This window comes from Petaurus breviceps, unplaced genomic scaffold (genome assembly GCF_028583685.1).
Source record: "Petaurus breviceps papuanus isolate PSGF00001 unplaced genomic scaffold, PetGlider_PUasm1.0 90823, whole genome shotgun sequence".
Classification (NCBI taxonomy): Eukaryota; Metazoa; Chordata; class Mammalia; order Diprotodontia; family Petauridae; genus Petaurus; species Petaurus breviceps.
This window is the reverse complement of record NW_027187352.1, coordinates 19,644,754-19,667,030: the sequence shown is the minus strand read 5'-3', so window position 1 is coordinate 19,667,030 and position 22,277 is coordinate 19,644,754. Positions and strand designations below refer to the sequence as shown.

The window sequence follows — 22,277 nt, the reverse complement described above, 5'->3', positions numbered from 1 at the left end:
TCCTTTATGAATGACTGTGATACTGGAGTAGGGATGGGGAGATGCACAATCACTTTTCTCTGCCAGTAGTTTCTGGGAGAAAGCATACCTAAGAAAAGCAAATGTATGAACCCTGGTCTTTAATGGGGCAACAGCTGCTGGTCATGGAGATGCGTCCACTTTATTTATGTGAGTGACACTGGTTGGAGTTTTATTGCTGCATCATTTTAATTACAATTTCTTGCAGTAAAGGTATCTTTAAGGATATTATGAGCTTGTTTTCCTTATGAGTCATGCAGAATGGAGAAGCAGTTAGGAATCTTAATGGGAAATGAAGCAGGAATTTTATTTTTGGAGATTTTCCCAGAGAACCAATCAGGGGCACAACAAACTAAATCTATAGCAAATTGATGAAATGTTACATGTGATTTTATTTTAACATTTAAAAACTATGGGTTGGAATCTAGAGGAACTTGGACCAAAGTGGTAGTGGTGGGGGAGGGGGACAGGTGTTTGCTGCTGTGATTCCTAGACTATCTGTAGCTACAACGTAGATCAGCTCTTTGCCAGAGGGATGAGGTTACTCCTTGGGGCACCAAGGAAACTTTCTATACTTTACAGGTGGAAATCAACCGTAGTTCTTTCTCTATATAAACATTGGGCAACTTAAAACATTTGAGAGACATAGTTCTAGGTAATTTTTTTTTGGAGGGCAATTGGGGTTAAGTAACTTGCCCAAGGTTACAAAGCTAGTTTTTTTTGTGTTAAGTGTCTAAGGCCCGATCCAAACTCAGGTCCTCCTGACTCTAGGGCTGGTGCTTTACTCACTGTGCCACCTAGCCTCCAAGTTCTAGGTAATTTAATCATTTTATTAATAATGCCAGTGCGTTTAAGATTCCTAAGAAAAGCAAATGTGTGAATGCTGGCCATCTCTCTTAGACCCAATATAATCATGGGGGACTCAGAGCTCATATATTCTTTTGGAAGAAGAGTGGCAATCAACTCTGGTTAACGATTAATGAGAGAAAGAATATTACCTTAAGTGGCTGAGAGTGACATCACGTCCCCACTGGACACAGAGACTATCTCTATACCCATACCACCATCTGCCTAGGGCCATCTATTCAAAGAATTTATGCCCCACCCAAGCCTGAGCAGAACATGATGGCCACCCCAATTGGGTGGGATCTGAACAAGAAAGTTAATCCAGTTTCATTATCAGGAATGTCCTTCAAGACACAACTTCTTAAAATCAGAACTTTAGAAAAAGGGGAGAACTCGGGATCTTCCCAAATCATTGGTTATTAATAATCATTTCTCTCAACATGTAAGAAATACCTATAAAATGTTATGAAGGAGATAATGATCTTTCTTTAAACTCTCTAATACATTGAATTAGAACATAAGTATGTTACAGCTGCAGGAGCTTTTGTCTTATCCACCTACTAGAATACAAAGGTCTTTGAAGAAAAGTACTATGTCTCATTTTAATTTTTTTCTTATCCAGTTCCTCCTAGGTAAATACAATTCTCTGAATCTCTCTCTCTCTCCCTCTCTCCTTCTCTCTCTCTCTCTCTCTCTCTCTCTCTCTGTCTCTCTCTGATTCCTTCTCTCATACAAACACACACACAGACACAGAGTATAGTACAGATGAGAGAGGACAATAACTGTAAGTTGATGGGGTTTGTAAGTGAAGATCAGGGTAAAGTTCCATGAATGAAGTTTCATTTGAACTGGGCCTTAAAGAATGATTAGAAATTAAATAGGAAGAAAGGGAGGGAAAGGAAACTCCAAGTAGAAGAAACTGTGTGAACAAAGACATAGTGGTGGAAAAGTGAGAGCCATTCTGCAGAGGAGATTCTTGTCCAGGGAAAGATTGTACTAGCCAGCTTTCTAATGCTGGAATGTTGGGATTTTGTAAATTAAACCGGTCCAAATTACCCAGTTTGTTTGCAATCACTGACCAAATGAACTAGATCATAGGATCAAGAGCTGAAAGGGACCTTAGAAATATTTTGATCCAATCTCTTCATTTTAGAGATAAGACAACCAAGGTCCAGAGAGTAGCTGCCAGACCCTCACTGCCTCTATCACTATGTAGAGACAGTCATATAAATGTGGCTATGCATAGTCACTGAATTGGTGGTAACACAGATGAGAACAATGAAAGGATGATATTATTTCTTTTTTTAAGCACAAAGATATTTTTATTCTTTTTTTTTCAGTTCCAAATTCTCTCTCCCTGCTGCCTCCCTTATCCAATGTGTAGACAAGACAATTAAAGACAATTATTCTTATATGTATAGTCACACAAAACTAATTTCTGCATTAGCTATGTTTAAAAGAAAAGAAAGAAAGAAAATACACTTCAATTTGTACTGAGAATATCAATTTTCTATCTGGCAGTGTTTAGCATATATCATTGTGAGTCCCTTTGGAATTGTGGTAGTTACCAAGTTACCAAGTCTTTCAAAGTTGATTATCTTTACAGAGGGGGGAGAGCCAGGCAATTGGGGTTAAGTGACTTACCCAAGGTTACACAGCTAGTAAGTGTTAAGTGTCTTGAGGCCAGGGCAACTAGGTGACCCGGTGAATAGAGCACTGGCCCTGGAGTCAGGAGGACCTGAGTTCAAATTTGACCTTAGACACTTAACACAAAATTAGCCAAGTGACCTTGGGCAAGTCACTTAACCCCAACTGCTCTACCTTCTCCCCTCCAAAAAGCAAAAAAAAAAAAAAAGAAACAAACTTTTGGGTGACTAGGTGATGCAGTGAATAGAGCACTGGCCCTGGAGTCAGGAGGACCTGAGTTCAAATGCGGCCTCAGACACTTAACACAAAAACTATTCGTGCGACCTTGGGCAAGTCACTTAACCCCAATTGCCCTCCAAAAAGCAAAAAAAAAAATTTATTTAAGTGTCTGAGGCCAGATTTGAACTCAGGTCCTCCTGGCTCCAGAGCCAATACTTTATTCACTGTACCACCTAGCCACCCCATGTAGGTTCTTCTAATTCTGCTCACTTAACTTTGTATCAATTTATATAGATTTTTTTCCCAGGTTTTTCTGAAGCCACCCCCTTCATCATTTCCTATAATACAATATATGCCATAACATTCATGTATCATAACTTGTTCGGTTCTTCCTCAATTGATGGACAGTCCCTCAAGTTTCAATTTTTTTGCCACCACAAAAAGAGCTGCTATAAATATTTTTTGTACTTATAGGTCCTTTTCTTCATTCTTTAATTTCCTTAAAAGTATAGACCTAGTAGCAACGTTTTTGGGACAAAAAGTATGCACAGTTTAGTAGCCTTTTGGGCATAGCTTCAAATTGCTTAAGGATGATATTATTTCAATCATCCTTATAATTAAAGATAATAATTTTAATCATCAGTTCCATGATCTGATCCTTTGCTTTGATGACTTAGTTTGTTTATGCAACACATTACAGAATTACTGAATTTGAGGATTAGAAGGTACCTCAGTAGCCATCTAGCCCAACCCATCTATATGGTAACATGTTTGACTGGTAGATCTTTGATGAAGGGGAACCCAGCACTTCCCAAAGCAGTCCATTTTGGACGATTCAGATTCTTAGGCAGGGTGTGTGTGTGTGTGTGTGTGTGTGTGCATGTGGTAATGAATAGCACATGTAATGAGGCATTCTCTGGATGCTCAAATTATCAAAAATGGAGGCATCCATGTGGGAGATGGCAGAGATTTGCTTCTGGAGGAAGATATATGGTACTCTTCTACATGAGGGAAATCCTATTTTCATTGTTTGCCTAGACAGAACAGGCTAAATCTTTAAAACAACCAGACTGGTATGGTCTCTTTCTCTCTTTCTAGCAGGGTCTAGGGGGTGAAGATCCTGTTCATCCAAAGTTTAAGTACTATGCACTGAGCTGGGTACTTTCCCCCTCTCCATTTTAGGCCCTATAGCCCCAAGAATTGGGTTTGGGATCTGTTTCATTTGTCCTTTTCTGTTCTAGGCACAGGCAGCAGAGTACCTGGACCCAGGAGCTTGAACCATGGGGACCTTGGAGGCAGAATTCCAGACCCAATATTGCTGTCAAACCAACAGGAAGGCCTTGAGAAGTCAGGATACCAGGACTCAAGCCTTGGGGGGAGGCATGGAGGGGATGGATTTGGAACTTGATGGGATAATACTATATAAGAACTAAATTAAGCTGAAAACCTAATCCCTTTCCCTCCCCAGAACTAAGGGGTATTAAAGGAAGGGATTATGCCCCCCAAGTGTTGGGGGTGGTTTTTTGTGTTTGTCCTTGCTATACTTTTACCTTTTTTTTTTTTTGAAGGGCAATTGGGGTTAAGTAACTTGCCCAAGGTTACACGGCTAGTTGTTTTTGTGTGGGTGTTAAGTGTCTGAGGCCTGAACCGAACTCAGGTCCTCCTGACTCCGGGGCCAGTGCTTTACTCACTGCACCACCTAGCTGCCCCCTTGCTATACTTTTAAAGTAAATATTTCTTTGTAAAAGTTAATTTGGCTGTTAAGTGCTCAAATGGAATTGGAGCTCAGGGGACTCCTAAAATTGGGAGAACACTATCAGTGGGAGTTTTGAGTCAATGTTAGAGAGATTAGATAACCACCCCACACCCCCCTTAATGGTCTTAGGAAACCCTAAGAGTTTCCCTAAGGCAGGAGTGAAATCTAACATACTTGGCCTTCAAGTTATGGAAGTCGGAATAATCACTGTTACATCCATAACATTAGAAATCAGAAGGCATATTCTTGTCCCTGTTCCTCTACTAACCACTTATATGACAATGGGCAAGTCATTTCCTCTCTTGGGGTCAAAGTTTCCACCCCTGTAACATGAAGTGGTTGGACTGGATGACCTTATGATTTGATTACCCACTCTGTAAAGTACAGACTGCCACATACCCTGTGGTCTAACCTCAGAGGATTTAGCTAAGGATTTAGTAAGGTTTTATCTGTATGGGCATCAAAACAAATGGTCCATTCCATCAACTCAGGTTTGTTTCTTTTTTTTTTAAACTCAGCAATTCTGTGGGGAAAAAACTAAGTCAAACTGGTTGTAGGATGTCAAATAGAATAAACAACATACCCACTGATGTTGTCTACGTGAAGGCAAAACAACCTCAGAATGAGAAGGAAGTAGCAAAGCAGAAGGAAATGCAAAAAGATGCAGAATAGATTTTGTTTCCAAGAAAGGAGAAGGAAGGAAAATGAAATACTGGACAAGTTAGAGAAGGGTCAACTGTATTCTTTACACTGACATGGTGTCTCTTGACTTCCCTAAGTTCTGAGAAGGGAGGAAATGGGAATTTAAAAAACAAGTCTTAATACAGGAAATATGATATTCTCACAAGAGAACACTGGATTTGGATTTAGAAAACTTGGACTTAAGTCCTAGGTGATTTAACTTTTTCCAGCCTCAGTTTCTTCATTTGCAAGCTAGAGCTAACCCTTGTATGGAAACCTTGCTATTAGGTATATTTGAAGAACTTTTCAAAAATCTTTGACTCATTTATTCCCACCCTACAGGGAGCAGGGAACCTCAGTATCTGACACTTTTTCCATAGTTGTGTCAGTTTCCCTTAAAAGCATGAAGACTCACAAGGCATACAACAAGAGACCATTGAGCTTGACTTTGATTCCTAGTCAATTCTAAAGCATAGTATGTTGGATAGTTAATGAACACTGGGCCAGATTTAATAGGGATAAGTATAAAGTTTTACTCATGTTATATGATGTATGATATTACTAACATTTATTAAATACCTTTTATGTGCCAAGTTCTATGCTAGATGCTAAGGATGTAAATAAGAAAAAGGAAAGACAGTCTGTGCCCTCTAGGATCTCACAATCTAATGGAGGAAGATAATACATGAAAAGAAACCAAAAGGGGTGAAGGGAGTGTCAGAGGGTTCTCAGCTAAGGTTCATGATGAAGATGATGGTGGACTCAAAACCAAAAAGAGAAGCTGGTGGCAAATGAAGAAATGGCTGGAATTTTGAGCCCTCTATAGAGAAGGACCTTTTTTTCTCCATTCTTCAGTTCTCTAGTCAGAGAGGCAGACGCAACTGAAGGTATTGAGTAGTGAAGTTGAAGCAATCTTCTGATTAACTTTTACAAAGGAATATACGATGAGTTTATCCTGCGTGGGACATGATAAAGATGATGATGGAGTCAAAACCAAGCAGAGCAGCTGATGGAAAAAATAGGATTCAAAAATCATCTTGATAAATATAAGATGAGGGTATATGTCTAGACATCAATGAATATGGAAAAGATCTGGGATTTGTATTCACCTGCAAGCTCAAAATGAGCCAGTAAAGTAATATGGCAGCCAAGAAAACTAGTGCTTTCTTAGTCTACATAAGGAGAAGCACAGTGTTCAGGAATAGCTAGCTGAGAGCCCCTCTGTATTGCATATTATGCATATTATATTGAGTTCTAGGTACTATAATTTAGGAAGGGTATTGATCAGCTGAAGACCATACAGAGGACCTTCAGTCCATGCTACAAGGGGATTAAGTGAAGGGGATAAGGATGGTTAGCTTGGAAAAGAAAAAAACTATGAAAGGGCATGATAGTTGTATTTAAATATTTGAAGGAATAGAAGAATTATATTTGTTTTGTTTGATCCCAGAAGGCAGAAATATGAGCAATGGAACAAAGTCACACTAAGGCAAATATTGGATTGATGCAAGGAAAAACTTTCTAATGATTAGAACCAACCAAAAGTGGACAGATCTGTCTTGAGAGGTGGTGGGATCCTCCTCCCTGGAGGTCTTGAAGCAATAGCTGGATGCTCACTCATTGGGCATGTTGTGAATCGGATTCCTATTCATGTACTATTTAACCAGAGGGCCAAGAAGGTCTCTTCTGATTTTAGTGCCTGTGACTGTGCCTGGCTTAGGTTGCAGGCCTGGGAAAATGCCTGGGATTCAATCCTCCAAACTGGAGCCCAGTGCTTGAGGACTCCTTCCCTGGCCTCTCCTCAGTGCTGCTTTCTAGCCCACTTGCTATACTGCTTTGCCACCACTCTCCTCCAATTCTAACAGGTGTCTCAGGTGTGTTGACAACTCCAAAGTCCCTGCCCTCTGCTTGTGACTGTCACCTTGGCCCTTTTGGCAGATGCTGTGCCTACTGTCAGTTCTGCTCTGCTGATTCATGCCGTTTGTTCTCCTCCCCATGAGATGGTGCCAGCTCCCAAGCATCTGGACCGTGTAGGAATTACATAGAGAGAATGCCTGTAGGCCTTTAGAAACTTTCCAGCTCAGTCATGGCCAGGGTCAGAATGCCCCTGGGCTATTTAAAATGTTCTACTTTTTATAACCTGGCTGTGTAGTCCTAGATCCAAAAGTCTCCTCAATCATCTGTGGAAACCACCCCTACTTACCCTACAACAAAGAAATTTCCATTTTCTACTCCTGGTTGGGTTAGGGTGAGTCTCACTTCTCTCATCTTCCTCCTTCCCCAGTGGCTATGCAGGGTGCCTACTGTTTGGTCAACACCTCCCACTGTGTCTTTTGGTGACTTGCACAGGAACTCTTTCCAACCTCGCCATTTGCCTTTCTACTGCCACTTTCCTCTTTCTTAAGAACAGCTGGGTGGCACAGTATATAGCATGTTGGACTTGGTTCAACAGGAAGAACTGAGTTCAAACCCTACCTCAGTGTATATGACCTAGGCCAAGTTACTTAAGGTCTCTCAGCCTCAGTTTCCTCACCTGTAAAATGGGGGATAATTATAGCATCTACTTCATGGAGTTGTGTTTAGGATCAAATGAGATAATGTATTTAAAATGCTTCATAAAATTTAAGGCACTATTTAAAATAAATGCTAGTTATTATTATTATTCTTGGTCCCTGCCAGTCCCCCCCCCCAAAAAAAAATGTAAGCTCCTTAAGGTTAGGAGCTATCTCATTTTTATCTTTGTATATTTAATAGTTAACATGGTATCTGGCACTTAGTAGCTCCTTAATAAATGTTTCTGATTGATTGATTTGCATACCCCTTAATGGCAGCTAACCCAGGTCATGCAAATTAATGAGACTGCATCCTAAATTTCTCTAAGGAAGGGAAGAGAGGTAAGGGCATTGAATCTGTTATTTAGAGAAAAAGGAGAAAAGAGTCATGTCTCCATCACATAAAAATAAAATATCTCGTAGATGTTATTAGCACAGAGTATGTTATATGGTTGTTCAATTGTGTCTGAGGCTTCATGACACCATTTGGGGTTTTCTTGAGTAGTTTGCCATTTTCTTCTCTAGCTCATTTTACAATTGGGGAAACTGTAACATACAGGACCAAGTGACTTACCCAGGGTCACATAGTAAGTTTCTGAGGCCAGATTTGAACTTATGAAGAGGAGTCTTCCTGACTCCAGGGCCAGTGCTCTATCCACTTCACCACCTCTATATAGTAGGTACTTAATAAATGTTTATTGATTGATTACTGTGCTGAGGCAAAAATGAGATTGCCTGTATAAAGGACTGTGTAAACTGCAAAGGTCTATGTAAAACATCTTATTTTTTTTTTCCAGTTCAGAACTGTTATTCCATCTGTGTAGGGAACTGCCAATGAGGAAATCTCCTCTACTAATGCAAATCATCAACTGATTTGCAACTTGAAAGTCTTAAGAAGGATATGTAGGGCACTGAGAATAAAAGTGAAGTACCTAGCATCAGATAGACAGTGAATGTCATTGGCATATCTTTTTTTTTTTTAAGCAATCATCGTTAAGCGACCTGCCTAGGGTCACACACCTAGTAAGTGTCTAAGGCCAGATTTGAACTCAGGCCCTCCTGACTCCAGGGGCAGTGCTCTGTCCACTGTGCCACGTAGCTGATTAGCATATCTTAAACCTATTTCTTTCTGAATCTTTTTTTTTTGTTTTGCTTTTTGGAGGGCAATTGGGGTTAAGTGACTTGCCCAAGGTCACATGGCTAATTTTTGTGTTAAGTGTCTGAAGTTGGATTTGAACTCAGGTCCTCCTGACTCCAGGGCTGGTGCTCTACTCATTGTGCCACCTAGCTGCCCCATCTCTTTCTGAATCTTAATGCTCTAACTGCTATGCTTTTTGTAATAAGAAAAGACTTGTATGTCTCTAAGGTGGAGAATAGCAGAAAAAAAATTAAATTCATATAATGTAGTCAAAAATGGAAAAAATGTGAACACAAGGACATATGGAAAGAAACATTAAATGATACAAAATAAGATGAAGAGATTTAGAAGACCATGTGCATTGGCTAACATCTTTGTCAAAAACAAAGCAAAGGTCAGTGGTGAAGTAATCTGGCAACATACAATAAGAATTACAAAACCAGTTAAGTCCTTTGACCCACTAGTAGAACTACATCCTGATGCCATTACTAGAAAGAACAAAAGGGTGGTCTGTACAACAAATATACAGAGTAGCTTTATTTGTAATGGCAGAAAAGGGGAGATAGGCTATGTGTCTGATGACTGGGGTATGGCTGAATACATTTTGTTAGGTACCAATTGATGAGAGTCAGTAATCATGTAAAGTATACAAATTCTATTTTTTCAGTTATATTTGTTATTTCAGTTTATATTCAGTTATAATGACATAAAATATGGACATGACTTCCAGCCCAGTGGAAATATGTAGTACAATTTTAAATAATGTAACCACTACAGGGGATTCTTCATTCATGCTAATTGGGACCTAGCTGCATAGCAATATTACAGAATATCTGTGCAGTCAAAATGACAAATATGAAGAATATCAAATATATGAGACGATATCCCATTTCTGCTACTTGTGTATGACCTTGCCCAAGTTGGATAACCAAAGGTAAAACCCTTAACCTCACTGGGCCTGATCTCCTCATCTGTAAAACTAGGGGGTCAAACTCAATGACTTTTAGGGTTTCTTCCAGCTCCATATCCATCATCAGTGACATGTGAAAGGAAGCAGAGTGATGCAAGCAGAATTAGGACGCTATGTATGGCTACATTTTTAAAAAAGCAACAAAAGTTAAAGCCCACAGATGAAAAAAGATAAAAAAGGAACTCAGGAGCGATATGATGTTCCTGTTATTGTTCTGTTCAAGTTTACATTTATACATTTTCCTTTGAGTTAACCAGATAGCTTGGTAGTTTAATAACTTCTTGCATATTATAGTTTGCATATTTATTCGATTGCATATGTTGGTGGTTCTTAAATATATGATTCTAGTTCTTTTTGTCATTTATATCACAGAGCCAAAAAAAGGAAGACTCACCAGAGTCACCTAAAAATAAATATGTAGAATATATTGGCATAGAAAATAAATTTTAGAAAGCTTAAACATAAAATCACTGCAGATTACATTAATATACCTTTGAGAAGCAGTGGACTTAAGAGTAAAGAAGACATATGTTTGAATTCCAGTTTAGGCATTGACCACTTGTGTGACTTCACTAGTGCTCTGTTTCCTAATCTGTCAAATAAGAACAAGTTTTACACTACTTACTTTATAAGTTTGTGGGGAAGAGAGTACTTTTCAAACTGTGAATAAAATGTTTTATAATATTTCTTGGTTACTGTTTAATGACAATTATTATTTTTATTCTGAACTTGACAAGCACCAAATAAAATGAACATTTCCATGTATACTGCAGTGAACAGGAGTTTGTACATGAAACTGTGAGTCTCTGTTATGTAGAGCTTGCTCTCCTTTTTAACTATGTAATAAATACAACACGGAACTTCAAAGCTGTCCCACTTGTTTGTGATTCCTTCTGGCAACCCCTTCTGTTCTTTTCTCATTTTTCTTGGAATTCTCTCTCTACTTCCTCTCTCTTTCCTTCTTCCCTGTTGGAAAAAAAAAGAAAATTAAAAGAAAAACCCTTGCAACAAATATGCATAGTTAAGTAAAACATATTCCCACTATAGTCATGCCCAAAATTGTATGTCTTATTTTGAGTCTTGAGAGCCCAGAGATCTTTGAATCAAGGTAGGGTTGGTCTTTACACTGATCAGAGTTTGTAAGTCTTTCAAAGTTGTTTTTCTTTACATTGTTGGTTTTTTTTTTTATTGTATACTTTGTTCTTCTGGTTCTTCTCACTTCTCTCTGCTTTAGGTCATATAAGTCTTCCCAGGTTTCTCTAAAATCATCTTTTTCATAGTTTTTTTATGACACAATAATATTCCTATATATTTATATACAACAATTTGTTCAGCCCTCAATAAATAGGCACCTTTTTTTCCCCTTTCAGTTCTTTACCACTACAAAAAGAGCAGCTATAAATTTTTTTTGGTAAATATAGGTTCTTTTCCTCTTTCCTTGAACCTTTTGGATATAGACCTAGTAGTAGACCAAAAAGTATGTGCAGAAAAATGATATTTTGAGCATGGTTCTAAATTGCTTTCCAAAATGGTGAGGTCAAGTCATAGTTCCACCAACAATGCACTAATGTGCCTATTTTCTCCTAGCACCTTTAAGATCTGATCCTATATAAATATAAATCATCATCATTATTATAGTGAGAAGAGAACTAGAGAGGAGAAAACACTTTTCTCTAATTTTAGCAATAGTGTCATTAAAAAGGCCAAAAAAAATCTGCTTAAAAAATGTTCCAATAAGTTAATGAATTGTTTAAAGAATAAATGGTTATTAGAAATTACATATGAAATGTGGTACCTAGTTATAAATGACCTGAATCAGATACTTGATGAATCTGAGCTATGAAGAGAAGACTATAAAGGCAAAATGGAACATCCTTTATTTTGTAATTGAGAAAAATAATGTGTGTCTCCTCATCATGTGGCTTAACTATAGACATTCCTCAAGTCTGGTAATTGCTTTTCTGTCTCAATCTTGCCTTTCAGAGCTCACAATTTCATCTTCCTGACTTGCCTTTGTAGTCAGTCAAGATAGATTCAGGGTATTAGCAGATGATTAGCAAGATTAGGGGAATAAAAGAGTATGGCTCCAACCAAAATCCAACCTAGCGATTGGTAAATCATTCTGACATCAAAACCAGAGTTCTGCTAAGGCAACTGGAACAGGGGGTTAGGCAGAATCTTAGGGTCTGACAATAGAAGGTTCTAAACTTATAGGAGCAGTAAGGGGTCTTCATGAAGCAAAATCAGGAAAATATCACAGAGAGGGGAAGTAAGCATGGGACATCAAAGGCTGAGTTTGTTTCATGTAAGAATAATCAACTAGTCAACATCCTTTTATGGTAGTGGCTTGCTAGCCACACCCTTTTCCTTTTAGCTATATAATCTATATGTAATTAATCTATAGTGATAGCTCAAATAGCTATGAGCCTAAATGACTTCTTTGTTTAGACCTCCCAAATCTATATGTGCAGCCATGACTGTCTTAAAATCATAGGATGATACATAGTGAACTGGAAAGAGATCATGCAGTCCAACCTTTTAAGTTTTAAAGGTGAAGAAACTGAGACCTAGAGAGATTGTGTGGTATAGTAGAAAAAGCAAACACTTAACTAATGTTGGTTGAATGAAGAACTGTAACTAGGAATTTTTGTACCCAAGGTAAGTGGAATGAAAGGTACTCTTTGTTGAGGGTGGGGGTGAGGGGTGGGAGAAGGACTCTCTTTGGCGAGAGTCAGACCTTGGGACCTTGGTCACTTAGGACAGAAAACTTGGGGCCCCATGATTACATTGCTTAGGATATTTCTTTCTTTTTACTCCCTCTCCCCAATCAGACCATCTGGGACAGGAGTGAGGAACCTGCAGCCTTGAAGCTACATGTGACCCTCTAGGTCCTCAAGCATGGCCTTTTGACTGAATCTAAACTTCACACATAGTAGGAAATAGAGGTCCAGAGTTAGTATCAGAATGGAGATTAGGACCCATGTCTCCCAGTGTTCTTTCAGGTAGGCAGGTGAGTCCCTTAGTTCTTCCAGTATCTGAAATATGGTGGGTGCATCAAGAATAAAAAGGACGGGTAGGATTCAATTCAATTCAGCAAGTATTTATTGAGAGAGATAGCATGAACTGAAGTGATAGGACTTGGGAAATAACTGGATACTTGGAAAGAATACAGGGATGTGTCAAAGGTTGGGGTCACCCAGGAGGGTGACAGGTTATATAATAGTTCATAAAAGACTTTACTAAATACTGAAAATCCAGAAACTATAATACAGTACAATATGATACAAATGCTTTTTTTAAAATCTTGTCTAATTTGTTTTCCCAAAAATACTGATAGTATATGCTCAATAAAAATGTATTAGAATCAAACTTTCCACTAACTAACGGGAAATTCCTCATACATAAAATGAGAGTTGAATCAGAGGACTGATTCTACAGACACTGCCAGATCAAAGACTCTATCAATGTATTACATAACCATTTTGTGTGTGGGGGAGGAGAGGTGGTTCATTTTTTGGAAGGGAGGGGTGGTGGACAAATGTGATTTTGATATCAATATAGTTTAGCAATATAGCAACCTAGAAACTCATCTGTGCCTTCTAGTCCAGATATAGAGAACAGTATAGGGCACTGAGAAGTGACTTGCTCATGATCACAAACCTAGGATGTATCAGTACCAGGATTTCTTGAATCTGAGGCTGGCCCTTTGAATCTAAGGCTGTGCGTTGCTGCCACAAACACAAACCTAGTACTCCATGAAGGAATGAAGCATGATAGAGTGGAAAATAACCTTGGTACAGCCAATAGGAAATCACAGTGGTGACCCATCTCTTTCCTACTATTCTCTGTGTGACCCTAAGAAAGTAATTTTATCCCTTTGGGTCTCAATTTTCTAAGCTGCAAAATGAGAGGTTTGACCTAAATGATCTTGAAGGGCTTCTAGGGATTCAGGGAAAGGAGCAAGGCTTTCAAGGAGGAGTCTCAAGGAGGGTGTCCTGGATCTGACTTTCCCTGAAGATGAGAGGGCTAAAAGGCCAAGGCCCAGTCAACAACACCTCCAGCTAAGTGGCTCACTTGATGAAGCTATGAACCTGGAGTCAGGAAGACTTTTTAAAATTGGTCTCAAAACTTACTAGCTGTGTAATCCTGGGTAAGTCACTTAACATGTTTACCTCAGTTTCCTCAAGTGTAAAATGGGGATAAACATAGAACTATCTCACAGATTTTTTTTTGTAAAGGTTCAGATGAGATAATATTTATAAAGAATTTAGCACAGGGGCGGCTAGGTGGTGCAGTGAGTAAGAGCGCCTGGCCTGGAGTCGGGAGGGCCTCAGATACTTAACACCCACACAAAAAAACTGGCCCTGTAACCTTAAGCAAGTTACTTAACCCCAATTGCTTTAAAAAAAAATTTTAGCACAGTACTTGGCACATAGTAGATACTTAATAAATTTTTGTTCCATTCTCTTTCTCAATACCACTTTCTCTGAAAGTCCCTTCCAGTTCTAAATACTATGATCCTCAGTATGGGTATCTTGTACTTTAAAATGTTTCCTGTGTGAAGAACTGGGGCACAGTAATACATAGTCTAGAAATAGCATCATGTGTCATCTATGGGACAAGATGAATCTGAAACTAGGGTGGGGCAACTGGGGCTTTGTCCCAGATGTGTTCCTCTATAACCCAGTCCTGCCTCCCCCCTCATCTCAACCCAGCATAGTTACTTGTCTTTGAACTAGGAGGGAAAAAGTATATATGAATTGTGTTTTTAAAGGAAGGTTAAGACTTCTCTTGTTATGAGACATTGTGCTGGAAATTAGGCACTTGGGACAACTGCATAATGACTGCTTTAGAAACTAGACTTTCTAGCAGAAAAAGAAAACTAGATTTTATGGAAGTAAGACTTCTGTTTTTTTTAAAAAAATCTTTTTTAATGTCATCATGACAATTGCAGAAAGAGAGAAGAAAACCCTACCAGGAGGAAGAGAAAAGAGGAAGGAGATAGTGTAAGGAAGAAGCAGGGAAGGAAAACTTGGGTTTGCAGATTTTGGGGTTTTTTTTTTTTTTCATATTGTGAGGGATTAAAAGGAAAAATGAAGTAGAAGACAAGTGGTTGAACTGTTTTAGAATAACACTATAGGAAGATCTTCCACAAAAATTTCCTTCCGTTGTTTCTTTAAGCATGGAGCTGACTCTGGGGTTCCAAATTTGGGTAGCTGCCCAAACTATTATAATGTCTCCCTAATGAGTCTCCCTGCCTGAGGTCTCTTTCCTCTCTAGTTCATTCTCCACAGAGCAACCAAAGTGATTTTCCTAAAGTACAGGTCTGACCATGTTGCACCTTTGCTTAATAAATTCCAACGGTTCCCTATCCCTTCTAAGATACAAACTCTTCTGGATTTTAAAATCCTTCCCAACTTGGCCCCAACCTACCATTCCAGAAATTGTATATTTGTAAGCAAAATGGGTTTAGCTCACCTCAATTATTTTATATGCAAAGGTCCCAGAGTTTTCTATTGACTCTATCAATTGATTAAGCAAAGATACAAGCCCAGCAAGTAAAAGTCCTTAATCAATTTGGAACAGAGGTGTGCTGAAGCAAAATCCAACTTGCTCTAGAGAATCAATTACTAAATTTTCAGTGTGAGCATTTGCATATCTGAAATCATTGTACTACAAATCAGACCTTGATTTATTGTTTTGTTGATTGTCTAGACTAAGAAAATGTTGGAGAAAATAATAAGAAAGAAGATTTAACCTAAAAGTGTATTATGAGCATTTTTAAAAGTAGAGCTGGTTGTTAAATGTTTATTAGCACCCACCCATCCCCCCGTAGTACTAGTGACTAATGGTAACATCTGCATTGCATGCTGAGAGGCATATCAAGGACAAACTAGACACATTGAGGATGGGGAGACTGTACAAGGGCACTAAGAACCCTGTAAAGAAGATAACCAGGAGCCATAAGTTGCTCTTTGGCCACACAAACTCTCTCAGTTTGAGCCTGTTCTCCCTAAGGACATTATGTATGAAAGAGCCTGTCACTGGTTTAAATGGAATGTTTTGTACCAACTGTTCTTATTATACTACCTATTTCTAAAAATTAACTTTGGTTGACTAATTGACAGGCAATGGGGAACACTTTATTATGTGTCTAGCTTTATGGGAGCTTATATATTAGATAACCCTCAGCATTGTCCCTCAACTCTCAAGGAGAATGTTTTTTTTCTCTTTTTAATAGTTTATTATTCATTTTACCATTCTTTTCTTTTAAATTTTGAGTTCCATATTTTCTCTTTACCTCTCACCCCTCCTGTACCTACCAAGAAAGCAAACAATATGATTTCATTTACACATGTGAAATTATACAGAACATATTTCCATATTAGCCATATTGCAAAAACAAAAAGCAAAAAATAAATGGTGAGAACATTATACTTCAATTTGCACTTAGAGTTCGTCAGTTCTCTCTATAGAGGTGTATAATATTTTTTCATCATGAGTTCTTTGGACTTGTCTTGGATCACTGAGGATCTCTTTCAGAAGGTGATTGGTAAATTCTTTCAATTTCTATATTACCCTCTGGTTCTAGAATATCAGGGCAGTTTTCCTTGATAATTTCTTGAAATACAATGTCTAGGCTCTTTTTTTGATCATGGCTTTCAGGAAGTTCAATAATTTTAAAATTTTCTCTCCTGGATCTATTTTCCAAGTCAACTTTTTTCCCCAGTGGGATATTTCATATTTTCTTTTATTTGTCATTTTTTGACTTTGCTTTATTCGTTTTTTTTTTTTTGGAGGGCAGTCGGGGTTAGGTGACTTGCCCAAGTTTACATGGCTAGTTTTTGTGTTAAGTGTCTGAGGCCAGATTTGAACTCAGGTCCTCCTGACTCCAGGTCCAGTGCTCTATTCACTGCACCATCTAGCCACCCCAGCTTTATTGTTTCTTGAAGTTTCATGGTTCCACTTGCCCAATTCTAATTTTTAAGAAATTATTTTCTCCATTGAGCATTTGTACTTCTTTTGCCATTTGACCTAGTCTGCTTTTTAAGGAGTTCTTTTCTTCAGTATTTTTGTGCCTCTTTTACCAAGCTGTTAATTTTCTTTTCATAATTTTCTTGCATCACTCTCATTTCTTTTCCCAATTTATCCTCTACCACTCATCTCTCTCTTTAACTCTTCCAGGAATTCTTGTTGGGCTTGTGTGCAATTTACATTTTTCTTTGAGGCTTTGCTTGTAGATGTTTTTATATTGCTGTCTTCTAAGTTTGTCATGTTCTTTCCTGTCATTGTAGTACCTTTTTATAGACAAGTTCTTTTTGCTGTTGTTATTGTTGGCTAATTTTCCGAGTCTGTTTCTTGACTTTGAACTTTAAGTTAAAGCTGGGTTCTGCTCACCTGAGGATGGGGAGGCACTGTCTCAACCTTCAGGCTTTTCATGTTGCTGTTTTCAGAGCTAGTTCTTGGGGTCTGCAAGTTTTCAGTGCTTCCAAGGTAGTGTTATCCTGGTAGAGGTGTGGTCACTGTTGTCCTGGTCTGTGCTCTGGTCTTTACCTAGGAAAGTCCCCTGCTCATTTGCAGCCACAAGTGTTACTGTTCTTCTTGGCCCTGGAACTATGACCAGGATACCTGCTCCCTTGTAACTAATTACAAGCATTCATCTTCACACTGAAACTGTGACCCAGGGTTGAGGCAAGCCTGAATAACTATTGAACCTATATAATTGCATGGATAAGAAGGTGGGGTTTGGATTGGGTGGTGGTTATTGCCAGGATTCAGTGTATGAGTGTAGTCAACATAGGTTCAGGAACCAGGGTAGATTTTCTCAAGCAAGATAAGAAAATACAAGTCAGGGGCACTTCCACAGATGGCTTTAAAGGGTGCTTGCTTTTCTGATGCCATGCTAGACCAAATACATTTATTTGGCCATGTTCTTCACAGTGACTCTCTCATGACCACCAACTTTCACACCAAAGCAAAGCCTGATTAAACAGGTTGATTAGTCTAATTTGCTTTTCTCATCAAACCATTTATTGAAAAGCACTAAGTGGGAAAAAGGGAGGAAAGAAGAAGCAGAGGATTGATACAAAGATCCAGCTAGACAGATGGTAGAATTAGTGATAGGGAGAAATTGTAAACAGACAAAACCAAGCTTAATATTAAGAAGAGCTTCCTAATGGCTAGAACTCCAAAAGTGGAATGGCTGTGTCAGGAGATAGGAGGTTCCCTATCACTGGATGTTATAGGATCATAGATTTAGAGCTAGAAAGGACCTTAGAGGTCTAACTTTCTTACTTTTCAGATGGGGAAACTGAGGCCTGGAAAGCTTAAGTGATTTCCCTGTGGTACCCCAGGGTCTGTGGGAGGGATTCAAACCCATATCTTTTTGACACCTACAACACACTCCTCACTTTAAGCAAAGGCTAGGTGATCGCATCAGCTAGGGGGATTGGACTTGATGGCCACTGCAGTCTTATCCAATTCTGAACTGCTATGATTTTGTAATAATTAAGACATGCCTGTTCCTACCTTCATGAAGCTTACAATTTAATAAGGCACAGGCCTGTAGATTTAGAGCTTGGAGGTCCCTTGGAGGTCATCCAGTTCAAATTCCTCATTTTATAGATGGAGGACCTGAGACCCAGACAGATGAAGTGACTTGACTAAGGTCATATTGAATTCAAACTTAGGTCCTCTGACTACAAATCCAGAGCTCTTTTTTTTTTTTTTTAAAGCAATCAGGGTTAAGTAACTTGCTCAAGGTTACACAGCCAGTTATTATTTCTGGGTGTGGTGCTGAGTATCTGAGCCCGGATCTGATCCAGATCATCCCACCACTGGAGCTGGTGCTCTTACTCGCTGAGCCACCTGGCCGCCCCTATCCAGAGCTCTTTTCACCACACAAGAGATATGACCCAGGGCAAATATACACCACCATCCCAATAACCATCCAGTAATAACAGAGTAGAATGGAATTGGCGGAGAGCTACTCTCCATCTAGTAGGAGAGGTCTGCCCAGGAAACCTTGCTGCTTGAGTGTCTGGGAAATAAAAGAGTCTCAGGTGGGTTTCCTAACCCCTTGGTGGATTTCAGTCCTCTGTCAGCTTTGTGGGATGGATTCTCCAGAGTCCTCAGAATTCTCTTGTAACTACCCAGAGTGGCTTTCAACACATGTTCTTAGATCTGCTTTTCTAAAGGAAAGCAACTCAAAATGGGTTAACAATCTTGCTTTAATCAAATATATGTCATTTACCTAGTTCAGGGGGAAAAGGTCAGCACCCTGAACTTCAGAGAATACAAACTAGTTACAAGCAGACAAACAGATCATTTTATATATATACATACATACATATACATACACACACACACATATAAACTCTTGACCCACTGCCCAATCACAAAGCAACAAGGTGTGGGCATTCCTGAAAAACAAGCCTTCCACCATAGGCTCCATGTGACCACATTCAGCCTATTAGGGGGCAGAGTATATTTTCAAAACTGGGAAGGTTCTCACAGTTACTTAAGCTTATCAAAGGGCCTAGGGGCAGGGAAGATCTTCAGATTCCAATTCCCATAACACCTCTTCATTGAAGTCTTCGTCCACAGCTGATTTTGGTAGCAGAGTGATTGTCATGTTCACCTAACAAGTGGAAAGTTCTCAATTTGAAACTGGTCAAGTCTCCTTTCTGAGAGGTGATATGATATAGGAGGAAGCATGATGGAATCACATTCCGGCTCCTGCTTACTATCTTACTACGACTTTCCTAGGCCTTATTTCCTTATCTGTAAAATGAGAGGGGCTGGCAGGGAGGGGGTGGGGAAGTCTGAGTAGATAGCTTCAGAAGTCCTTTTTGGCTTTAAATCTGGATCCTGTTTTCCTCTGGGACTGCTGGCAGTGAGGCTTCTAGCAAAGGGGTGTCTGACATGGAGCTGGGGCCAGGCTGGGAAGACATTGTTCCGTCTTGTTCAAGCCCAGGGAGGGAGTCCCATTAAACTTTTACATAGAGCCTAGTCTGTATCCCCACCAAAGAATCAGAAGATATGTTATCTGTATATCTATCTATCTATCTATCTATCTATCTATCTATCTATCTATCTATCTATCTATCTATCTATTGATCTATCCTGATTCTTTGGTGGGGACAATATATGTGTACTATATACACTGAATATATATATACATATATATGTATATGCATACATACTGAATGATTGAACAACAAATATAGTGTCTATATACATACACACAGTATTTGTTATTCAGTTGTGTCTGAGTCTTTATGACCCCATGGACCATAATGTCTATGGGGTTTTCTTGGCAAAGATCCTGGAGTGATATACCATTTCCTTCTTCAGTGGATTAAGGCAAACAGAAGTTAAGTGAATTGCCCGGGGTCACACAGCTAGTAAGTGTCTGTGACTGTATTTGAACTCAGACTTTCTCACTCCAGGTCTAGCATTCTGTCCATTGAGCCACCTAGCTGCCTCAACACACACCATATTATGGACAGATACAGAAATAGTTATAGATATAGTTATACATGCATATGTATATTATATATGTATACACACATATATTAACATATACATTATATATAACATATTTACATATACACACATACAATATACATACACACGTATATGTCTGTGTGCATATATCCCCTCAACCAAATTACCTTGTACTCGTTTTGTATATATGCTATCTATATACGTATGCCTGTTATCTTCTTTATTAGAATATAAAATCAGGGCTGTTAGGTAGTACAGTGGATAGAGTACCAGCCCTGCAGTCAGGAGGACCTGAGTTCAAATCTGGCTTCAGACACTTGACACTTACTAGCTGTGTGACCTTGCACAAGTCACTTAACCTCCAATTGCCTCACCAAAAAATTAAATAAATAAAAAGTTAATTCCTTGAGGTCAGGGCCCATTTTAACCTCACCTAGTAAATGCTCAATAAATGTTTGTTTGATTGATTGATTGTTTAACAGACAGTAGGGGCTTGCGGCTAGAGAGGTGGCTCTGTGGTGGGAAAAGACTGGGTTCAGGTATCACATAGACTTCACTTCTCAGTGTCCCAATTAAGTCTGTTTTCTGAAGCTCAGCTTACTGTTATTTTCTTCTTCCAGGTTTTCCTCTTGGATAAGTCAGGACCAATATTTCCTCATGGTGTTAGGTATCTTGGTCTGTTTACTTATAGCTCTAGCCTCAGTTCTTGCTTTGAGATTTAGGGCCAGGGCCAGCGGCTGACCCGTTTCATACATTTATATGGGGGTGGTCAGGGCCTGTTTGGGGCTGTCCTCAATTTCCTGGGTTTTTACTGCTGGTTTCCACTTTACTTTCTGTGGTCTGTGCTCAGAGTGCTGACAGATTTCAGTATCAAACAGATTTCTGTGTTTGATCGTCCTTTATTAGGGTAATCAGTGGTATTCTGTTCCTTCTGGGACTTCCTTGATCTGGACACTGATTCTTCTGTGCTCCCTGAAGGCCTTTCTCCTATTTCCTGTGTGCCCACCCCCATCTTTTGAACAGTTGATTGTTCCTCCCCACTTGGGTTTTCTGTGACTCCAGTGGCCCCTCTTAGTGAGAGCATTCAATCTCCCTCTCTCTCTCCCCTCTCCTCCTCTCCCTCTTTTCTCCCCTCTCTCTCTCTCTCTCTCTCTCTCTCTCTCTCTCTCTCTCTCTCTCTCTCTCTCTCTCTCTCTCTCTCTCTCTCTCTCTCTCTCTCTCATACACACACACAGCTTTTTCCTATCAGAATGCTTTTCAGTCAACTTTCTAGGACTATAAATGGCACAGACAGTACTTTGGCAGAGGCAGTGGGAGCTGAGAACTCTCTCTACACAGATAAAATCCCCAAACTGGCTCAAATACCTATATACACATATGGACATATCTATATATCCATTTCTCTTTATAGGTATATAATTGTAATCCTTTTAGAAATACTACTTGTTCTGAAATCCAAGGCAAGACTATGGAAGCTTCCTTTCAAGAAAAAACAGCTCTCAAATTGTAAAGAAAGAATTTCAGAGAGGAAATCTAAATTCCAACTCCACGTCATGGAGTGTCTGCTCCAAAGGGTGAACGAAATGTCTAGCCAAGCCACAGACCATTTTCACATCTGGATCTGCCCCACTTATTAAACTGCTTCAGGCTGTGGTGCATTCTCTCTCTCTCTGCCCTCCACCCCTTCCCTGCCACCTAATACTGTGCTCATTATCCTGAAAGGAAGTAGCGCTTGATGGAACTAGGAAGGGCATACTTTCTCAAATACTTGTGAAGGAACAATATGTTAAAACCACAGGTTATAGAATTTCCCTCCTCATAATACTGCCTGAACTTGACAGAAAAAAGGACTCTGACTAGGCCAGTCTGCATGTAGATTGTTTATTTTCCATAACAGTCAGAGGATAAAGTCCCTGATGCCAGGAGGACTGTTTTTGATAT

At 39.2% G+C, this 22,277-nt stretch overlaps 1 long non-coding RNA gene across 1 annotated transcript in view; it reads right to left on the bottom strand.

Moving 5' to 3' along the window:
* Positions 1-9,386: 9,386 nt before the first annotated feature.
* LOC138148338 (uncharacterized) overlaps positions 9,387-22,277 on the bottom strand; it is a 165,355-nt gene continuing 152,464 nt past the window's right edge. The window contains exon 3 of the long non-coding RNA XR_011165033.1: positions 9,387-10,793. This is a non-coding gene — a long non-coding RNA (uncharacterized lncRNA). The remainder of the gene's footprint in view (positions 10,794-22,277) is intronic.